The sequence below is a fragment of the Crinia signifera genome, chromosome 8 (assembly GCF_055691185.1).
Source record: "Crinia signifera chromosome 8, ASM5569118v1, whole genome shotgun sequence".
Lineage (NCBI taxonomy): Eukaryota > Metazoa > Chordata > Amphibia > Anura > Myobatrachidae > Crinia > Crinia signifera.
This window is the reverse complement of record NC_139224.1, coordinates 1,233,743-1,256,221: the sequence shown is the minus strand read 5'-3', so window position 1 is coordinate 1,256,221 and position 22,479 is coordinate 1,233,743. Positions and strand designations below refer to the sequence as shown.

At 49.8% G+C, this 22,479-nt stretch overlaps 1 protein-coding gene across 4 annotated transcripts in view; it reads left to right on the top strand.

Annotated features, from left to right (window-relative positions):
• The first annotated feature begins 12,915 nt into the window (after positions 1-12,915).
• Positions 12,916-22,479, top strand: part of KLHDC8B (kelch domain containing 8B) — a 244,898-nt gene continuing 235,334 nt past the window's right edge. For all 4 annotated transcript variants that reach the window (XM_083155548.1, XM_083155547.1, XM_083155546.1 and 1 more), the window contains exon 1: positions 12,916-13,170. The gene's annotated coding sequence lies outside the window, so the exon portion shown is untranslated. The remainder of the gene's footprint in view (positions 13,171-22,479) is intronic.

Below are 22,479 nucleotides of genomic sequence, written 5' to 3'. Positions count from 1 at the left end.
TGTAATCGTAACCAGCAGTATCTTACTGTACTAGTGGTCAGTAAAGCGTGTTCTTAGGGTATATATTTATTTATAGGTACACTGCCTAGGAAGGACACGCTTCCACAGATCCCAGTATAGAGACAAGCCTATGGAAGATCTCTAAGTAGTGGTCCCCTTCCAGTCTTGTTGTTAATAATAATAATAATAATAATAATAATAATAATAATGATATTTATATAGCGCTTTTCTCCCAATAGGACTCAAAGTGCTTTACCATTGTCTTTACAGCTCAAAATACACAACAAGCTTAACAGTGTTAATTATATTAAATAATTATATTATATTAATATAATTATATTAAATTATAATTATATTAAACGGTTGATTCGTATTGATATCATTTGGTCACCCACAAAATAAGGAGTCTAATGAGGCCTATTTATCACCTTTGATCAGAAAAAGACCCACTGATCATTCAAATGCCTGGTACACACCAGGACGACTAGGGCCCGATCCCCTCAATCTAGATCCAATTCCGACCAATTGGTTGTAGATTGTAGGTAGATTGGGCCCTTTTTTTTCCCTGTTCTGGTCCGATCCCGATCCGATACGCGGCCCCGCGGTTCTGTTGGTCATTATTCAGATCCTACCTGCTGCAGGTAGGATCTGAAGAACAACCATACAGCCGGGTGCGGGTCGCCATCGGATCGGACCCGCTCACGGTGCACATCGTGAGCGGGTCGTTCCCCCCCGCGTCACCGTGAGCGGGTCGGACGAGACACTGACGACCCGCTCACGATGTGCATCGTGAGCGGGTCGTCGTGGTGTGTACCCTACAATATTTATTATTGACTTTCCACATTTTGAATCTTGCTCCTGAGGAAGTCATAATGACGAAACATGTTGGGTGTTGATTCCTGCATTAAGTAGACTGTACCATCATATCAAATTATTTGTGAATATCGTATTGTTTTTATGTGTTGTTTTATTACATTTATACAAACCATTTCAAATTGGTTTGTAACAGTCTTAGGACGGGATTCTCTAATAACCCCGGCTGCACATCGCCGGCATCCGCATTGTTAATAATCGCATATGCAGTAACATATGCGATTATTAACTCCAAGGCGATGGCCGGCGAGGTGCTGTGGGTCCCCCCTCCCTCCCTGCACCCTCACACGGCTGTGAGGGCTCCGCTTCCTCCTCCCTGACCTCGATCTTGGTCACTGTTCTATACGTGTGAGACAAGTGGTACTGGTCCTTGATCAGACTGTGCTGCAGGTGTTTTGGACAGGATACATTGAAGATCCCAACTGACGGGATGCCGGCAGTCACAGTATAGACTCCAGCATTCCAACTTGCAACCAGAACACCGCCGCCGGAATACCGACATTGATGAGGATGCCGAAACAGGAATTCCGACAGCTGGCATCCTGATCGTAAGTATGCTGGGGTAGGTTAGTGTCAGGCTGGGAGGCGGGGAGGGTTAGGTTAAGACACTAGAGGGGGGCATAAGGTTAGGCTGTGGGAGGTACTTAGAACTAGGGTTAGGTTGGGGGGTAGGAATTACATGGTTAGGCATTATTGGGTAGGGTTAGGGATAGGCTGTAGGGGGAGGTAGGGTGAGGCTGTGGACAGGGAGCGTTCGGGAGGGGCAGAGGGAAGGTAAGTATATCTCCTAGCACTTTATCATGATTCCCTCCATCGGGACATCGGCGGTGGTCATCTGTATGGGACTTGGGAGTGTGGGCGAGCCGCGACATGGGAGTGAGGAGCCATGTGGGCGAGCCACGACAGGGGAGTGAGGAGCAGTGTGTGCGAGCCGTGACATGGGAGTGAGGAGCAGTGTGGGCGAGCCGCGACATGGGAGTGAGGAGCAGTGTGGGCGACCGCGACATGGGAGTGAGGAGCAGTGTGGGCGAGCCACGACATGGGAGTGAGGAGCAGTATGGGCGAGCCGCGACATGGGAGTAAGGAGCAGTGTGGGCGAGCCACGACATGGGAGTAAGGAGCAGTGTGGGCGAGCCACGACATGGGAGTGAGGAGCAGTATGGGCGAGCCGCGACATGGGAGTAAGGAGCCGTGTGGGCGAGCCGCGACATGGGAGTAAGGAGCCATGTGGGCGAGCAGCGACATGGGAGTAAGGAGCCGTGTGGGGGCGAGCAGCGACATGGGAGTAAGGAGCCGTGTGGGGGCGAGCCGCGACATGGGAGTAAGGAGCCGTGTGGGCGAGCCGCGACATGGGAGTGAGGAGCCGTGTGGGCAAGCAGCGACATTGGAGTGAGGAGCCGTGTGGGCGAGCAGCGACATGGGAGTGAGGAGCCGTGTGGGCGAGCAGCGACATGGGAGTGAGGAGCCGTGTGGCCGAGCCGCGACATGGGAGTGAGGAGCCGTGTGGGCGAGCCGCGACATGGGAGTGAGGAGCAGTGTGGGCGAGCCGAGACATGGGAGTGAGGAGCAGTGTGGGCGAGCCGCGACATGGGAGTGAGGAGCAGTGTGGGCGAGCCGCGACATGGGAGTGAGGAGCAGTGTGGGCGAGCCGCGACATGGGAGTGAGGAGCCGTGTGGGCGAGCCGCGACATGGGAGAGAGGAGCCGTGTGGGCGAGCCGCGACATGGGAGTAAGGAGCCGTGTGGGCGAGCCGCGACATGGGAGTAAGGAGCCGTGTAGGCGAGCCGCGACATGGGAGAAAGGAGCCGTGTGGGTGAGCCGCGACATGGGAGAAAGGAGCAGTGTGGGCGAGCCGCGACATGGGAGTAAGGACCAGTGTGGGCGAGCCGCGACATGGGAGTAAGGAGCCATGTGGGCGAGCCGCGACATGGGAGTAAGGAGCCGTGTGGGCGAGCCGCGACATGGGAGAACGGAGCCGTGTGGGCGAGCCGCGACATGGGAGTACGGAGCCGTGTGGGCGAGCCGCGACATGGGAGAAAGGAGCCGTGTGGGCGAGCCGCGACATGGGAGAAAGGAGCCGTGTGGGCGAGCCGCGACATGGGAGTAAGGAGCAGTGTGGGCGAGCCGCGACATGGGAGTAAGGAGCAGTGTGGGCGAGCCGCGACATGGGAGTAAGGAGCAGTGTGGGCGAGCCGCGACATGGGAGTAAAGTACCGTTAGTATGGCACAGGTGTCTGGAGCAATGCTGACTACGGGGATCTATAGAGCCAACATGACGCTTGAGGAGGTGCCACAGATGCTCAATTGGGTTCAAGCGTGGGGAATTGGACATTTCTAGCCTTGTGACCTGTCACATTGTCTTGCTGGAAGATCCCATCCACCCCATGGAAGACAATCAGCATGTATGGCGGCACGTGATATGCAAGGACCACATCAGTCAAGAGCGCCTTCTACATGGATGAGATGCCACAGAACCATCCTCAGACCAGAACGCTGTCATCACCAGCTCGTGTTCTTCCAGCAGTGGTTGCAGGATGTTTGTTCTCTGATGTTTCCTGTCTGACACTCCATTGTCCATCCACTCGATGAAGCAAAAACAAACAGGACTTATTGGAGAAGGTAACTCTTCCCCAATCAGCGGAGGTCCAATTCTGATACCTCCAGGCACATTGAAACTTCGTTAGCATATGTGCAGTGATCATCTGTATGCAACAGGGTTTGCCGAATGTCTTGTATCCCCAGGTTTATTCTGACAGTGTGTTGTTCCATCTTTGCACACCTTCGTAGCAGATGTTTACCTCTCACATCAATGGCATGCGGTACTCTGCAGTTTCCACATTGGCCATTTGTTCAGTCACCTTATATACCCACCAAGCCAGAGCACCTTACGTGACGCACTTCGTGGGCTACACGCTGCTGATATCAAATGCAGGAGGAGGTCATAATAACCGGACTCAACTGTGTAGGTATGAGGGTTCAGGAAGCGCCATGTGACATCTGTACATAAGAAGGCTTAACTACATGATTAATATACTGTATACAAGGACTGGCAGGGCATGCTGAAGCTTGTAGTTCTACAACAATTTTAGATTGCCTAGTTGTGAATTCAACATCACTGAGCAGTGTTAAGGCCCCCATACACTATGCGATTTGAGCACAATTTCACCCGATTCGTAAGAATCGGGCCGTGAAATCGGGCTAAACCGCACTTGTAGACATCCCGTCCGACCCGATGCGCGGTCCAGTGCGCATCAGATTGGAGTCAGGAGGTCGGACGGGCTGCACATAAGATTTGCTAAACCTGTGACCACTTCCTCCCCTGCCCGGCTCTCCACAACAGCTCCCCCCACCCAGCCAGTCTCAAGGCTCCCTCCTCCTGCAGCTCCCCCAGGACTGCATATGATAAATCCATGCGATTTATCAGGTGCAAAACAAGTGCCTAATCGTGTGTCCCCCTCCCGGAAATCAGGTTTGACTTGTCCCTAGGACAGGTCGCACTAATGTATGGGACCGGTCAAACAGCATCTAACATATCAATAGCAAAGCTCTCACACTTGTCAGGCACCAGCATGTCTTTATGCAGAGCCGGAAGGGAACGGCCAGAAGTCTCCGGGTAATTTGTACTGATTCCCTCATCCTGGTAATATGCTGTTCCCTTTGATGACAGCTATTATGTAGATAGTAGGGAAAAGATTGCACTTATCGTTCCAATTATATTCTCAGTCCAGGTACATTGCAGAAACCTTCAGTGAAAACCTTTTTATTTTCATCAATTTTAATGGCAGTAAAATTGCTTAGGGGAAAATTGACTAAGTATTGATTTGGGGGGAGGGTGTTTACGACTCAGTACATTTACTGCTGGAAAACTAAACAAAGGGGTAATTCAACAAACTCCGATGAAGTGTGATCATCGCTATCAGACGCATGTCGCACACGCAAAGCTTAAGGGGCAGATGTATTAAGCCTGGACAAGAGATAAAGTGGAAAGTCCAAGCTGTCATTTTCAAACACAGCTGATTGGCTGGTGCTTTATCTCCTTTCACTTTATCTCCAATTTATCTCTTCTCCAGGCTTAATACATCTGCCCCAAAGTGCGATCGCATCCCCCAAATGATAATAGCTAATGTCGGCTATGGGAATAGATATACACCTGTGACCACTAGAGGGAGCCCCAGCGCTAAATGTACTGAAGGGGATAATTTACTTTCTAGGCTATGACAGTTTTATTGCCAGTCTGGAGATGTGATTGGCAGCGTGTAGCCAATTAATTCCGCTACCTGGGAACCTCAGGTTAGTATCTTCCACTACACTGGTGATTACCTCTTATCTCAGTGTAATAGCGCACTGATAACCGGAACCAACTGTTATACATCAGAGCTTTATTACTTCCCCTTTGTAACCAGGTTGCCAGCCATATGTACTTACAGTATCTCTGTCATTTGTGTATGTGATGTCAGCAGGCGGCTGCACAAGACTGGGATGTACAATATTCAAGAGGTCAGGTCCAATCAAAACAATATATGGTTGTAAATCACCTGCCTACCTGCCCCTCTCCATGCTCTGTTCCTGGTAATGTAGGATTGCCAGCACCTGTGGTGACACCTTTCTTATCAGTTACCTAGCTCCCCACAGGTGCTGGCAATCATACATTATCCATACCTCCCAGCATGCCCCTCTACAGGAGGACACAATGCTCTGTTCCTGGGCTTCCCTGGTAATGTAGGATTGCCAGCACCTGTGGTGACACCTTTCTTATCAGTTACCTAGCTCCCCACAGGTGCTGGCAATCCTACATTATCCATACCTCCCAGCATGCCCCTCTCCAGGAGGACACAATGCTCTGCACCTGGGCTTCCCTGGTAATGTATGATTGCCAGCACCTGTGGTGACACCTGTCTTATTAGTTACCTAGCTCCCCACAGGTGCTGGCAATCCTACATTATCCATACCTCCCAGCATGCCCCTCTCCAGGAGGACACAATGCTCTGTTCCTGGGCTTCCCTGGTAATGTATGATTGCCAGCACCTGTGGTGACACCTTTCTTATCAGTTACCTAGCTCCCCACAGGTGCTGGCAATCATACATTATCCATACCTCCCAGCATGCCCCTCTCCAGGAGGACACAATGCTCTGCACCTGGGCTTCCCTGGTAATGTATGATTGCCAGCACCTGTGGTGACACCTGTCTTATCAAGTAACTAGCTCCACACTGGTGCTGCCAATTCTACATTACAGGGAAGTCCAGGAACAAAGCATTTTCTCCCTGAAGGAGAGGGTCAGGTAGGCAAGTATGTTGTAAATGGAACAAAATGGTGACATATGTATGTATGTATTTGTGGCACATAAATTCTGATATATCTATCTGTCAGGAGATATCTGAATCAGGACAATTAAAGATATAGTAGGCAATAACTAACAGAGGTGCAGGGGGTGCAGCTACTATGGGGCCCAGAGCTGAGAGGGGCCACCTTCCCTGTCACAGTTACATGTGTTATATACAGGGGTGTGCCGCGTTTTACTTTCCATGTATTACGTTAGTACAGCGTTATATATGGCAGCTTACAAATACTATCTATCAGGTGTGGAACAAACTGCCGACAATCAGAATGTTGACCAAATATCATGTAGACAGTATAACCCTGAAGGCAGCATGACCCTCAACCTGGCTGTCGTAATTCACAATGTCAACATTCTGAAAGTCGACACATTGACTACATACCCTAAACCTGCAGCTTACACCCTTCGTAAGAAGTCACTGCGCCAGTTAGATGAAGGGAAGATACAGATGGAGAGTCACCAGATCTCCTGGGCTGGAGCAGGCTGGCGGACAGGAGCTCCTGACGGGGACACATCAGCACAACAGCGGGAGCGGATTCCCTGCCGTCTCACTTCAGAGAGATGGGCAGGGTGAGTGGGGGTGCGGGCAACTACGGGGGAGCCGGGGTAGGGCGGCGGTGGGTTCCAATAGAACAGGGCGCGCAAGCATCTCATGCGCACGCTCCCCATTCAGTCGGGTAACGCCGGCTGGCAAATGGTGATAGAATCGCCAGGAGCAGCTCCAATGTGATCTGATCCATCTGTATAACAATATATTCAGAATAAACAAATGTGGCCTCCCACATGTCATTTGGAAATGAATCATCTGATATTATTTTGCAAGACAAACTTAATTGGGTTCTAACGCACAACAGTCTCGTGATGAGTCCGGCGAGATAATCGCTGGAAATAAGCCTTAATTGTACAGCAATCACATGAGCTATAACAGTCTGCAGCTTCTGCAGAACATCCTTATGGGCAGAGGAGTAACTCTGGGAGACAAAGGAGTCATCTGCCACTGGGCTCCTGCCCCCAAGGGGGCACCTCACCTTTCCTGCCAGTTTGAATCAGTTACTTGAAAGCCGTCAATATAACATCAGTGGCTGACTTCCCCTTCTAACATCATATTTGCAAGTGTCACCCTGTATTAGAACACATGACCTGTGTTACTGCAGACAGACACCTTATACCGTGTTCTCACTGCGAGTGAGAAATACACGGCTTTTCCCAGGCATTGAAATGCCGGGGACTGCCGCGCTGGACCCCCGTTCTCACTGCAAGGCAAATTCCCGGGTGAAGAAGTTCTACCCGTGAATTTGCCTTTTAACACGGACTTTTCGGCAGTGTGAACGGGTCAACCCGTGTCTGCATACCCGGATCTCAGACACGGGTAAAAAGAAGGGTTTTACCCGTGTCTGAGATCCGGGTATGGGACCCGTACACACTGCCAAAAATCCCGTGTTAAAAGGAAAATTCCCGGGTCTACATGTTAGACCCGGGAATTTGGCTGCAGTGAGAACGGGGTATTACTGATGGAGCTGTTGGATGGGCACCAATATTTATCTGGTTTCCGGGCTACTGGGATGACTTACGTCTCTGCTTATGGGGCCAACTGCTAATAGGGTGTGCTTAATCACTGACATTACGTACGCTTCTTATTTGGAAATGATTACTTAGGCCAGATGTACTAAGTTTTGAAAAGTGATAAATGACCAACTAATTAGATCCTAACTGTCAATTTGCAAAGCCAGACTGTAGCATGTTAGGAGCTGATTGTCTGTTTGTTTATCACTCTCCATGTTATCACTTTGCAAGGCTTAGTACATCATAAGAAGCGGATAGATTTGGTTTCTTGGAATTGTGGCTAATTTGCACATATTAGATGTTCAGCATCACTAGAGCTAATGGGGCAGCACTACAGAAGTCATTTCTACATATACGTAACCTGACCGCATTGCAGAGACTCCATGCTGACCACACCATAATCCGCTCACACTCTGCTGACCACACCATAATCCGCTCACACTCTGCTGACCACACCATAATCCGCTCACACTCTGCTGGCCACACCATAATCCGCTCACACTCTGCTGGCCACACCATAATCCGCTCACACTCTGCTGACCACACCATAATCCGCTCACACTCTGCTGACCACACCATAATCCGCTCACACTCTGCTGGCCACACCATAATCCGCTCACACTCTGCTGGCCACACCATAATCCGCTCACACTCTGCTGGCCACACCATAATCCGCTCACACTCTGCTGGCCACACCATAATCCGCTCACACTCTGCTGACCACACCATAATCCGCTCACGCTCTGCTGGCCACACCATAATCCGCTCACACTCTGCTGGCCACACCATAATCCGCTCACGCTCTGCTGGCCACACCATAATCCGCTCACGCTCTGCTGGCCACACCATAATCCGCTCACGCTCTGCTGGCCACACCATAATCCGCTCACGCTCTGCTGGCCACACCATAATCCGCTCACACTCTGCTGACCACACCATAATCCGCTCACACTCTGCTGGCCACACCATAATCCGCTCACACTCTGCTGGCCACACCATAATCCGCTCACGCTCTGCTGACCACACCATAATCCGCTCACACTCTGCTGGCCACACCATAATCCGCTCACACTCTGCTGGCCACACCATAATCCGCTCACACTCTGCTGGCCACACCATAATCCGCTCACACTCTGCTGGCCACACCATAATCCGCTCACACTCTGCTGACCACACCATAATCCGCTCACACTCTGCTGGCCACACCATAATCCGCTCACACTCTGCTGGCCACACCATAATCCGCTCACACTCTGCTGACCACACCATAATCCGCTCACACTCTGCTGGCCACACCATAATCCGCTCACACTCTGCTGGCCACACCATAATCCGCTCACACTCTGCTGACCACACCATAATCCGCTCACACTCTGCTGGCCACACCATAATCCGCTCACACTCTGCTGGCCACACCATAATCCGCTCACACTCTGCTGGCCACACCATAATCCGCTCACACTCTGCTGGCCACACCATAATCCGCTCACACTCTGCTGGCCACACCATAATCCGCTCACACTCTGCTGGCCACACCATAATCCGCTCACACTCTGCTGGCCACACCATAATCCGCTCACACTCTGCTGACCACACCATAATCCGCTCACACTCTGCTGACCACACCATAATCCGCTCACACTCTGCTGACCACACCATAATCCGCTCACACTCTGCTGGCCACACCATAATCTGCTCACACTCTGCTGACCACACCATAATCCGCTCACACTCTGCTGGCCACACCATAATCCGCTCACACTCTGCTGGCCACACCATAATCCGCTCACACTCTGCTGGCCACACCATAATCCGCTCACACTCTGCTGGCCACACCATAATCTGCTCACACTCTGCTGGCCACACCATAATCTGCTCACACTCTGCTGGCCACACCATAATCTGCTCACACTCTGCTGGCCACACCATAATCTGCTCACACTCTGCTGACCACACCATAATCCGCTCACACTCTGCTGACCACACCATAATCCGCTCACACTCTGCTGGCCACACTATAATCCGCTCACACTCTGCTGGCCACACCATAATCCGCTCACACTCTGCTGGCCACACCATAATCCGCTCACACTCTGCTGGCCACACCATAATCCGCTCACACTCTGCTGGCCACACCATAATCCGCTCACACTCTGCTGGCCACACCATAATCCGCTCACACTCTGCTGGCCACACCATAATCCGCTCACACTCTGCTGGCCACACCATAATCCGCTCACACTCTGCTGGCCACACCATAATCCGCTCACACTCTGCTGGCCACACCATAATCCGCTCACACTCTGCTGGCCACACCATAATCCGCTCACACTCTGCTGGCCACACCATAATCCGCTCACACTCTGCTGGCCACACCATAATCCGCTCTCACTCTGATGGCCACACCATAATCCGCTCACACTCTGCTGACCACACCATAATCCGCTCACACTCTGCTGGCCACACCATAATCCGCTCACACTCTGCTGGCCACACCATAATCCGCTCACACTCTGCTGGCCACACCATAATCCGCTCACACTCTGCTGGCCACACCATAATCCGCTCACACTCTGCTGACCACACCATAATCCGCTCACACTCTGCTGGCCACACCATAATCCGCTCACACTCTGCTGACCACACCATAATCCGCTCACACTCTGCTGGCCACACCATAATCCGCTCACACTCTGCTGGCCACACCATAATCCGCTCACACTCTGCTGACCACACCATAATCTGCTCACACTCTGCTGGCCACACCATAATCCGCTCACACTCTGCTGGCCACACTATAATCCGCTCACACTCTGCTAGCCACACCATAATCTGCTCACACTCTGCTGACCACACCATAATCCGCTCACACTCTGCTGGCCACACTATAATCCGCTCACACTCTGCTAGCCACACCATAATCCGCTCACACGCTGCTGACCACACCATAATCCGCTCACCCTCTGCTGACCACACCATAATCCGCTCACACTCTGCTGGCCACACCATAATCCGCTCACACTCTGCTGAGGAGGCCAATCAGTGCCAGCTATTGCTGATCTCCTACACTCTGTATAATACTAAGAATCTGATTGGCTGATCCAGGCAACTCCCACACTTTAGAAGAATTATCTCCCTCATAGTACAGGGCCAGATGTATCAAGCTTCAAAAAGCGATAACCTGGAGAGTGATAACCCACCAGCCAATCAGCTCCTACCTGCCACCTTTCATGCTGGCTGGGTAGGAGCTGATTGGCTGGTGGTTTATCACTTTTTGAAGCTTGATACATCTGGCCCTGTGTGTTTTAGGACTTGTCTGCAAATACAGATACATTAATTTCCTGCGTTACATTTAAACTGCTTATGTCGCACCAACCGGTGTCACAGGGAACCTATGACAAGCAATCAGACCCTAACTGCCATTTTACAGATTGTTTGAAAAATGACAGTTAGTCGCTGGTTGGCTGGCACTTTATCTCTGTACACTTTATCACACCACAGGGTAAATTTACTTTAAGCTTCTAAAAATGAAGAGATGATGTTGCCCGTAGCAACCAATCAGATTATATAGGTTTTTTATTAAGAAATGATAACCAGATTCTGATTGGTTGCTATGGGCAACATTACATCTTTTTATTTTGGAAGGGTACTTATGTAGTATCTGGGCTGCCGATTTTTTGATTGTATGCCTTAAGTTAAGGCATACAATCAGATGCGATGCGATGCGATATCGCATCGCATCGCATCGCATCCGATATCGGATGCGATGACCCGATTTTTCCATAGGAATCAATGTTAAAATGATTCCTATGGAAAAAGGGGTCCTTTTCATACCCCTACTATCCAAGTGGGCATGGAGTTGGATATAAACCTGTGGCGAGCGTAGCGAGCCACCGAGCCCGAAGCGTGGCGAGCGAAGCGAGCCCCGCGAGGGGACGGTATTCGTCCCCTCGCGGGGCTCGCTTCGCTCGCCACGCTTCGGGCTCGGTGGCTCGCTACGCTCGCCACAGGTTTATATCCAACTCCATGCCCACTTGGATAGTAGGGGTATGAAAAGGACCCATTTTTCCCATTGAATTCCATGTTAAAATGGACTCAGTCCATTTTAACATTGATTCCTATGGAAAAATCGGGTCATCGCATCGCATCGCATCGAATCGCATGGTCGCATGCGATGCGATGCGATCTCCCGATCCGACCCGATTTAGAAATCGGCAGCCCAGATACTACATAAGTACCTTTGGAAGCTTTAGTAAATGCTCCCCTTTAAGGCTTATTACATAAGACACACACACTCACGACAAAAGGGTTCAGCTTTTGGTAAACCCCCAGAAAGACAGAATCAATCATCCATAGCCACCAAAGTCTATTGTAACATATAGGCATAGCGGGTGGCTGCCCAGGGGCCGCACAATTCTCTGAGCCTCCGAGCAGGGGCCGGTGCTGGTCACAGAATTCTCCACCTGCCCCTCAGCCTGCAGCCAGACAGTGAATGACTGTGAACATGCTGATTGGTGGATGGATGACCAATCAGAATGCTGTATGTTACACAGCTGGTACGTTCACCTTGTATGAAACAAGCTACAGGGACCTACAGCGACTTGTTGTTTACCTATTGTGGAGCTTAATTACTCCAGTTGCACCCATATATGTATCATTAGTCTACAGCTGCCAACTTTCCCTGCTATTCAGGATGGCTCCTAAATTGGAATCATTTGCCCTTGAGAAAATGTTTTGCCCTTGAGTATTTTCTTTTTACACCTGCACAGCCAGCTCTCCTGTAAGACGCCTTCATCGCCGGGGGAGTATGTATAATATAATGTTGTTCTGCATCATGTCTGCATAGATTATGCACTTGCCAAACAAGTGTGCCCTTGAAATCCATATTAAAAAATGCCAATTATTACTAGTGCGGTATTGTTGTCATAGTGCAGTAAATGAAACTGATAAATTAAAACTCTTAACTATGACTAACTATAAGTGGCTCTATGTATGGGGTACACGTGTGTGTGTGTGTGTGTGTGTGTGTGTGTGGGGGGGATTAAACTCGTGGGAGTTTTATATCATTTTTTCTTTCTCCTCTCTCCAATTCTGCTTTCAGGGACTAGGGAGAAAGAGAGAGAGAGAGAGAGAGAGAGGGAGAGGAAGAGAGGGGGGGAGGGGGAGGAACAGAGAGAGCCGGATAAAACGTGAAAAGCAGAGAAGGCTTAACATGTCCGTTATCTCCTCCAACCTTCCTGGGATTAGCTTGCTGGACCAACACCGTCCCTACAGCATCTTCTCCGGATGATGACATGCCGCCTCTAGGACACTGTGCCTCTTCCCGGAGAAAGAAGTTCCCTTTTTCCCCAACTGAACACCAAAGTCCTGGAAAGCAGGAGCCTGATGTGACTCAAGGTAATGGGTTTCATGACTAATTTTCTTTAGGTAGAAGGAACCTGGGCCAGTGCTTCCAGTCCAGGGTTCTTGGTCAGATGGCACAGGTCACTGGGTACAGAGTGGTATGCAGATTGAAGTGACAGCGGTTATATAACCAGTGCTAAAGACATGAAACCTCTGCAGGAGTTTACACTCGTTAGATTCCCAGCAATAGTACAGACACACAATGTGCTCTGTGCTGTACTGTAAATCAGGGCTACGGAACTTGTGCTGTGGAACTACAAGATCCAGCTGGTACACAACCGTCACTTCTTCTCTGCAGACCTCTGTTTTATATAGCACGGTGGGACGTGTAGTTCTTAGGTGTGTTGGACCACGGGGTCCGACGGTACCGTAAGATCATGCAGTAAATATTGTTGCTGGGGTCTGTATATGCGCTTACCCCCACCATCGCAACAGGGCCGACTTTGCCTCGTTCCGAATAGTCTTGAATCACCCCCAAAGGTTGTATGCAAACATAACAAATAATGTATATCTATAGATTGTGAGCTTGCAGCAGGGCCCTCCTATCTCCAAGTCTGTCTGTTGTTACCCAGTTTGTTTTATCGCTGTCTAATATTGTAAGAGCAACGGAATCTGCTGCGCTATATAAGACACTGTAACGGAATCTGCTGCGCTATATAAGACACTGTAACGGAATTTGCTGCGCTATATAACACACTGTAACGGAATATGCTGCTCTATAGAAGACACTGTAACAGAATCTGCTGCGCTATATAAGACACTAACGGAATCTGCTGCGCTATATAAGACACTGTAACGGGATCTGCTGCGCTATATAAGACACTAACGGAATCTGCTGCGCTGTATAAGACACTGTAACGGAATCTGCTGCGCTATATAAGACACTGTAACGGGATCTGCTGCGCTATATAAGACAGTAACGGAATCTGCTGCGCTATATAAGACGCTGTAACGGAATCTGCTGCGCTATATAAGACGCTGTAAAGGAATCTGCTGCGCTATATAAGACACTAACGGAATCTGCTGCACTATATAAGACACTGTAACGGAATCTGCTGCTCTATATAAGACACTGTAACGGAATCTGCTGCTCTATTTAAGACACTGTAACGGAATCTGCTGCGCTATATAAGACACTGTAACGGAATCTGCTGCGCTATATAAGACGCTGTAACGGAATCTGCTGCGCTATATAAGACGCTGTAACGGAATCTGCTGCGCTATATAAGACGCTGTAACGGAATATGCTGCGCTATATAAGACACTGTAACGGAATATGCTGCGCTATATAAGACACTGTAACGGGATCTGCTGCGCTATATAAGACACTGTAACGGGATCTGCTGCGCTATATAAGACAGTAACAGAATCTGCTGCGCTATATAAGACGCTGTAACGGAATCTCCTGCGCTATATAAGACACTGTAACGGAATCTGCTGCGCTATATAAGACACTGTAACGGAATCTGCTGCGCTATATAAGACACTGTAACGGAATCTGCTGCGCTATATAAGACACTGTAACGGAATCTGCTGCGCTATATAAGACACTGTAACGGAATCTGCTGCGCTATATAAGACACTGTAACGGAATCTGCTGCGCTATATAAGACACTGTCACGGAATCTGCTGCGCTATATAAGAAACTGTAACGGAATTTGCTGCGCTATAAGAACCTGTAATGGAATCTGCTGCGCTATATAAGACACTGTAACGGAATCTGCTGCGCTATATAAGGCGCTGTAACAGAATCTGCTGCACTGTATAAGGCACTGTAACGGAATCTGCTGCGCTTTATAAGACACTGTAACGGAATCTGCTGCGCTGTATAAGACACTGTAACGGAATCTGCTGCGCTATATAAGACACTGTAAATAAATAAATAAATGTGAGTTAATTGTATTTAACTTATCCAGAAATCATCAATAGTGCATGTACTTTGCAATTGAACATGTTTATCTCTAGTGTCCGTGGTTTGTCAGACCAGCCAGGATCCGCTTCTGCAGCCGGGAATGTTGGCAGCAGTTTTGTGAATGTTTTACTTCCCTAGAAAATATTTTCGAAAAAGTTTCCAGAATGACATCACCAACGCGTGTTCCTGCATTTGTTGAGTTTTATTGGGTAATTTCTGGCAAGTGAAAGCCACAAGCGTCCCTTTTGGTGCCCAATGTGGTAATTCTACATTAATCTGTAAATCAGTCCCAGCATACCGGTAGACATCTAGGAAATCTGCTCTGGGATTTGCATACATGGGAATAATACAGTTCAGAAGTATAATTTTGCTATTGTGTTCCATTAATCAATGAGGGATATTTACTAAGCTCAAAAGAATGAAATCTAAATGGGGTAATTCTGGTTCATTTGCTCGGTTTTATTTTATTTAAAAAAAAAACTTATTTATTTATTTATTATAAGGTTTTATTTTAACTCCTTAAACCCAAAACAATCCTTTTTTAGAGTTTTTGATGAAGCCATTCTTTCATTATAGAAAGAGTAGAAGACTTCCCACAGTCATGACTGATGAATCCCAGTGGGAATGCGGAGAATGTATAAAATTCCCATCCCATTTCCCAGGACAGTAATAATCCCAGATTGCTTCTTTCCCAGTGTGGCAGGGACTTGATACTTCCACGTGATGGTAATGCACATGATCCGGTCCAGGTTTTAGAGCAGCAGCTGGAAAACTGATGTGTTCACGGTTGGGTTGATTAGCAGCACCTGTGCTCTCCTGATATAAGCATACCTCCCAGCATGCCCCTCTCCAGGAGGGATACAATGCTCTGTACCTGGACTTCCCTGGTAATGTATAATTGCCATCACCTGTGGTGAAACACCTTTCTTATCAATTAACCTGTTCAACACAGATGATGGCAATCATACATTACCAGGGAAGTCCAGGAGCAGAGCATTGTGTCCTCCTGGAGAGGGGCATGCTGGGAGGTATGGATAATGTATGATTGCCAGCACCTGTGGTGAGCTAGGTAACTGATAAGAAAGGTGTCACCACAATTGCTGGCAATCCTACATTACCAGGGAAGCCCAGGAACAGAGCATTGTGTCCTCCTGGAGAGGGGCATGCTGGGAGGTATGGATAATGTATGATTACCAGCACCTGTGGGGAGCTAGGTAACTGATAAGAAAGGTGTCACCACAGGTGCTGGCAATCATACATTACCAGGGAAGTCCAGGAACAGAGCACTGTGTCCTCCTGGAGAGGGGCATGCTGGGAGGTATGGATAATGTATGATTGCCAGCACCTGTGGGGAGCTAGGTAACTGATAAGAAAGGTGTCACCACAGGTGCTGGCTATCATACATTACCAGGGAAGCCCAGGAACAGAGCATTGTGTCCTCCTGGAGAGGGGCATGCTGGGAGGTATGGATAATGTAGGATTGCCAGCACCTGTGGGGAGCTAGGTAACTGATAAGAAAGGTGTCACCACAGGTGCTGGCAATCATACATTACCAGGGAAGCCCAGGAACAGAGCATTGTGTCCTCCTGGAGAGGGGCATGCTGGGAGGTATGGATAATGTATGATTACTAGCACCTGTGGTGAGCTAGGTAACTGATAAGAAAGGTGTCACCACAGGTGCTGGCAATCCTACATTACCAGGGAAGCCCAGGAACAGAGCATTGTGTCCTCCTGGAGAGGGGCATGCTGGGAGGTATGGATAATGTATGCTTGCCAGCACCTGTGGGGAGCTAGGTAACTGATAAGAAAGGTGTCACCACAGGTGCTGACAATCATACATTACCAGGGAAGCCCAGGAACAGAGCACTGTGTCCTCCTGGTGAGGGGCATGCTGGGAGGTATGGATAATGTATGATTGCCATCACCTGTGGGGAGCTAGGTAACTGATAAGAAAGGTGTCACCACAGGTGCTGGCAATCATACATTACCAGGGAAGCCCAGGAGCAGAGCATTGTGTCCTCCTGGAGAGGGGCATGCTGGGAGGTATGGATAATGTATGCTTGCCAGCACCTGTGGGGAGCTAGGTAACTGATAAGAAAGGTGTCACCACAGGTGCTGACAATCATACATTACCAGGGAAGCCCAGGAACAGAGCACTGTGTCCTCCTGGTGAGGGGCATGCTGGGAGGTATGGATAATGTATGATTGCCATCACCTGTGGGGAGCTAGGTAACTGATAAGAAAGGTGTCACCACAGGTGCTGGCAATCATACATTACCAGGGAAGCCCAGGAGCAGAGCATTGTGTCCTCCTGGAGAGGGGCATGCTGGGAGGTGTGTTAAGGGCATTGTTCATAATGGTGGAATAGCTGCCCAGGGGATAGGCCGGGGTGTGGGCTACGGTAGGGGCCACTGGAGCATACTGAGGAGGAGTTTGTACTGTGCTGTGACACCTGTATGCTGCAATGCTGTAACTGTCCTTGCCTAGTCTGTTTACCTGGTGTGCTGTGTAGCTGCTACAAGACTTCGTCTTACCCTGTGCACAGTATGTGATTCCTTGTCACATTAGCTACACAGGTAGTGGGAATATGTATTATTGCATTCAATGTCTAAATTTATAGTCAAGAGGTCAGCTCCATATGGTGACATGGTCCAACGGTCGACATAGTCAAATGACCGACGCATAAAAAGGCCAAACTTTTTTCTCCTTTTTAATTTTTCATACTTTCAATACCTATTTAATTATGAAAAAAACACCTCAGGAAAATGTGAAAAACTCATGCCGACCATGTCCATGTTGACCTTAAGCATGTGTCAGACTTTTGTCAATGTCGACCTAGGGTATGTTGACTATTCTTGGGTGCCGACCTAGCCATTGTCAACCATTAGTGGTCAACCTAGTAACTGTCAACCCAGACATTGTTGACGCTGGGACCACATACCAAGACACAACGGGCAGTAATAGAAGATGTCACAGGGGGCTGCCGGACGGGGTCCCGACTGTCGGGAAATCATACCACACCCGTCACAGGGTCCTGCAATATAGCGGTGGCATTAGTGGCAGTTATTATGTGCTGGCTAATACAAGAGATGCCCTAACCCTGCAGCCTCACCCTCACCCTGCAGCCTCAGCCTCACCCTCACCCTGCAGCCTCGCCCTAACCCTGCAGCCTCGCCCTAACCCTGCAGCCTCACCCTAACCCTAACCCTCCCCACCTGCAGCCTCACCCTAACCCTCCCCACCCGCAGCCTCCCCCTAACCCTCCCCACCTGCAGCCTCACCCTAACCCTCCCCACCTGCAGCCTCCCCCTAACCCTCCCCACCTGCAGCCTCACCCTAACCCTCCCCACCCGCAGCCTCACCCTAACCCTCCCCACCCGCAGCCTCACCCTAATCCTCCCCACCCGCAGCCTCACCCTAATCCTCCCCACCCGCAGCCTCACCCTCACCCTCCCCACCTGCAGCCTCACCCTAACCCTCCCCACCTGCAGCCTCACCCTAACCCTCCCCACCTGCAGCCTCACCCTAACCCTCCCCACCTGCAGCATCACCCTAACCCTCCCCACCTGCAGCCTCACCCTTATCCTCCCCATCTGCAGCATCACCGTAACCCTCCCCACCTGCAGCCTCACCCTCCCCACCTGCAGCCTCCCCCTAACCCTCCCCACCTGCAGCCTCACCCTCCCCACCTGCAGCCTCCCCCTAACCCTCCCTACCCGCAGCCTCCCCCTAACCCTCCCCACCGGCAGCCTCCCCCTAACCCTCCCCACCGGCAGCCTCCCCCTAACCCTCCCCACCGGCAGCCTCCCCCTAACCCTCCCCACCTGCAGCATCACCCTAACCCTCCCCACCTGCAGCCTCACCCTAACCCTCCCCACCTGCAGCCTCACCCTAACCCTCCCCACCTGCAGCCTCACCCTAACCCTCCCCACCTGCAGCCTCACCCTAACCCTCCCCACCTGCAGCCTCACCCTAACCCTCCCCACCTGCAGCCTCACCCTAACCCTCCCCACCTGCAGCCTCCCCCTAACCCTCCCCACCGGCAGCCTCCCCCTAACCCTCCCCACCGGCAGCCTCCCCCTAACCCTTCCCACCGGCGGCCTCCCCCTAACCCTTCCCACCGGCGGCCTCCCCCTAACCCTTCCCACCGGCGGCCTCACCCTAACCCTTCCCACCGGCGGCCTCACCCTAACCCTTCCCACCCGAGGCCTCCTCCTAACCCTCCCCACCCACGGCCTCCCCCTAACCCTCCCCACCGCAGCCTCCCCCTAACCCTCCCCACCTGCAGCCTCCCCCTAACCCTCCCCCTAACCCTCCCCACCCGCAGCCTCCCCCTAACCCTCCCCACCAGCAGCCTCACCCTAACCCTCCCCACCCGCAGCCTCACCCTAACCCTCCCTACCAGCATCCTCACCCTAACCCTCCCTACCAGCAGCCTCACCCTAACCCTCCCTACCAGCAGCCTCACCCTAACCCTCAACTTCCGCAGCCTACCCCTAACCCTCCACTAGTGCCAAACCCTGACCCCAATACTTCCCTTCAGGACTGTGACTGTTAGGATTTTGCAGGCGGCATTGTGAGCGGTGTCAGAATTACAATACCGGCATTGTCACTTTCGAGATTCCAACTACATCCCCTCTAACACACCCACCACTACTTCCCAGACCATCAGACACCATACTGGCGCATTGCTTCGGCCGATATATCACACTACAATGATCAATCCAAAATCATTCCAGGAATGTACTTTGCAGATTGATCTTTCCGATGTTTCACATCTGTCCTCTAAGAACGCTCCTGATTGCTGTTACATGCATACCACGGGGTAGGGACAGTACCTTCCACTAGGCCCTGTGCCCTAGGGGCCAACAGCGGTAGCACACCATTAGTAAATCATGGATGCTAGATTGGCAATTGGCAGTGTAGAGGGCTTTAGGGATGTCTATAAATACTGCCGGTGTGTAATGTATACTAATGGCCTCATTGCTGTGGTTCCTGTAATTGTGAAGAGGAAACTACAATACACTTTTTTCTAATGTATGTGGTTTTCTGTCCAGTTTGGTCATAGTTGTGGATGGAACTCACACAGGCAAAGCCTTAGCATGAGTCGTTAGGGGGTGGTCCGAAATGTGCGCTGTGAACTATCTGAAAGTGGTCGTAGCTGCTGGGTGTTTACACAATACCTACTTTGGTTATAGGAATGGGGTATACACCTTACAGTGTCACCAGGCTGCGCTTGGAACAAACTTTATAATGGGTACTTAGCTTATAAATTAACACTTGAGGTTTTGTTGTATAATACAAAAAGTTTTATTTGTAATTTAAATCCATACTCTTACTATGCATAAAATGTACACAAATGGTCATACAGTAATTAATGTGCATAAAATGTACACAAATGGTCATACAGTAATTAATGTGCATACAATGTACACAAATGGTCATACAGTAATTAATGTGCATACAATGTACACAAATGGTCATACAGTAATTAATGTGCATACAATGTACACAAATGGTCATACAGTAATTAATGTGCATACAATTGTGTAAAAATAATCATAGTACCTTTAAAATACTGGAATATATTTAAAAACGGTGTAGTATAATGTGGTTGTGTAAATAAGCCCTCCTAGTAATGGTACACATACACAATGGGGTGTGGGTATAGGGAAGGGGTAGACTCACAAGGGTGTGGTATAGGGGTCCGACAGTCAGGATCCCGACAGTCATTATCCCGACGTTGGGATCCCGACTGCCCGGAGTCAGACAGCATGGCGAGCGCAAAAAAGCCCCTTGCGGGCTCACCGCGCTGTTGGCACGGTGGCTATGTGAGCCACCTATTCTATTCTCCCTCTATGGGGGTCGTGGACCCCCACGAGGGAAAATAGCGGGTGGCTGTTGGGCACCCGGCTGTTGGCGTTTTGACTGTCGGGATCCCGACTCACAAAGACTAACAATTTCCTTGTGTTTCCTTTTGTCTGAAAGAAGGTGCTTCTGGACCGTTACTGTGAGGGTTTATTTACACAACCACATTATACTACACCATTTTTAAATATATTCCAGTATTTTAAAGGTACTATGATTATTTTTACACAATTGTATGCACATTAATTACTGTATGACCATTTGTGTACATTGTATGCACATTAATTACTGTATGAACATTTGTGTACATTTTATGCATAGTAAGAGTATGGATTTGAATTACAAATAAAACTTTTTGTATTATACAACAAAACCTCAAGTGTTAATTTATAAGCTAAGTGCCCATTATAAAGTGTTCCAAGCGCAGCCTGGTGACACCGTAAGGTGTATACCCCATTCCTAAATAGCATGAGATGGATAAGTAGAGACAGCAGCAGCCTCTCTGGCCTCACTGCAGCCTACTGGGCTGGGGAAAGAGGCTGCTGCTGCTGTTAGGTAAGAGGAAGGAGAAGGGCGGCAGTGGACCAATAAGGCGGGCCCTGGTAATTGGTAAGCCTTAAACCACATGGGCACGCCTGCATCTTCTCCCAGAAAACGTCTGGTTACCACCCACAATTAGCGGCTTCCTGACAGTCAAGTTACGAGGGGATTCTTGTCGCTGTTTGGCCTTGCACATGAGCCCTATGTACCATACGCATGTGCAGTCACTCGTAAATGATCAGCTTGAGAATGTTTTAGCATGCACACACAAAGCTGATACTAATGTCACATTGGCAGATGAGTCCCTAGTGATGTGTTTGTAGTGAGCGGATACTGTGTCCTGAGTGTTTGTAGTGAGCGGATACTGTATCCTGGGTGTTTGTAGTGAGCGGATACTGTATCCTGGGTGTTTGTAGTGAGCGGATACTGTATCCCGGGGTGTTTGTAGTGAGCGGATACTGTATCCTGAGTGTTTGTAGTGAGCGGATACTGTATCCTGGGGGTTTGTAGTGAGCGGATACTGCATCCTGAGTGTTTGTAATGAGCGGTTACTGCGTCCTGAGTGTTTGTAGTGAGTGGATACTGTGTCCTGGGTGTTTGTAGTGAGCGGATACTGTATCCTGGGTGTTTGTAGTGAGTGGATACTGTGTCCTGAGTGTTTGTAGTGAGCAGTATCCTGAGTGTTTGTAGTAAGCGGATACTGTGTCCTGGGTGTTTGTAGTAAGCGGATACTGCGTCCTGAGTGTTTGTAGTGAGCGGATACTGTATCCTGGGTGTTTGTAGTGAGCGGATACTGTATCCTGGGTGTTTGTAGTGAGCGGATACTGTGTCCTGAGTGTTTGTAGTGAGCGGATACTGCGTCCTGAGTGTTTGTAGTGAGCGGATACTGTGTCCTGAGTGTTTGTAGTGAGCGGATACTGTATCCCGGGTGTTTGTAGTGAGCGGATACTGTGTCCCGAGTGTTTGTAGTTAACGGATACTGT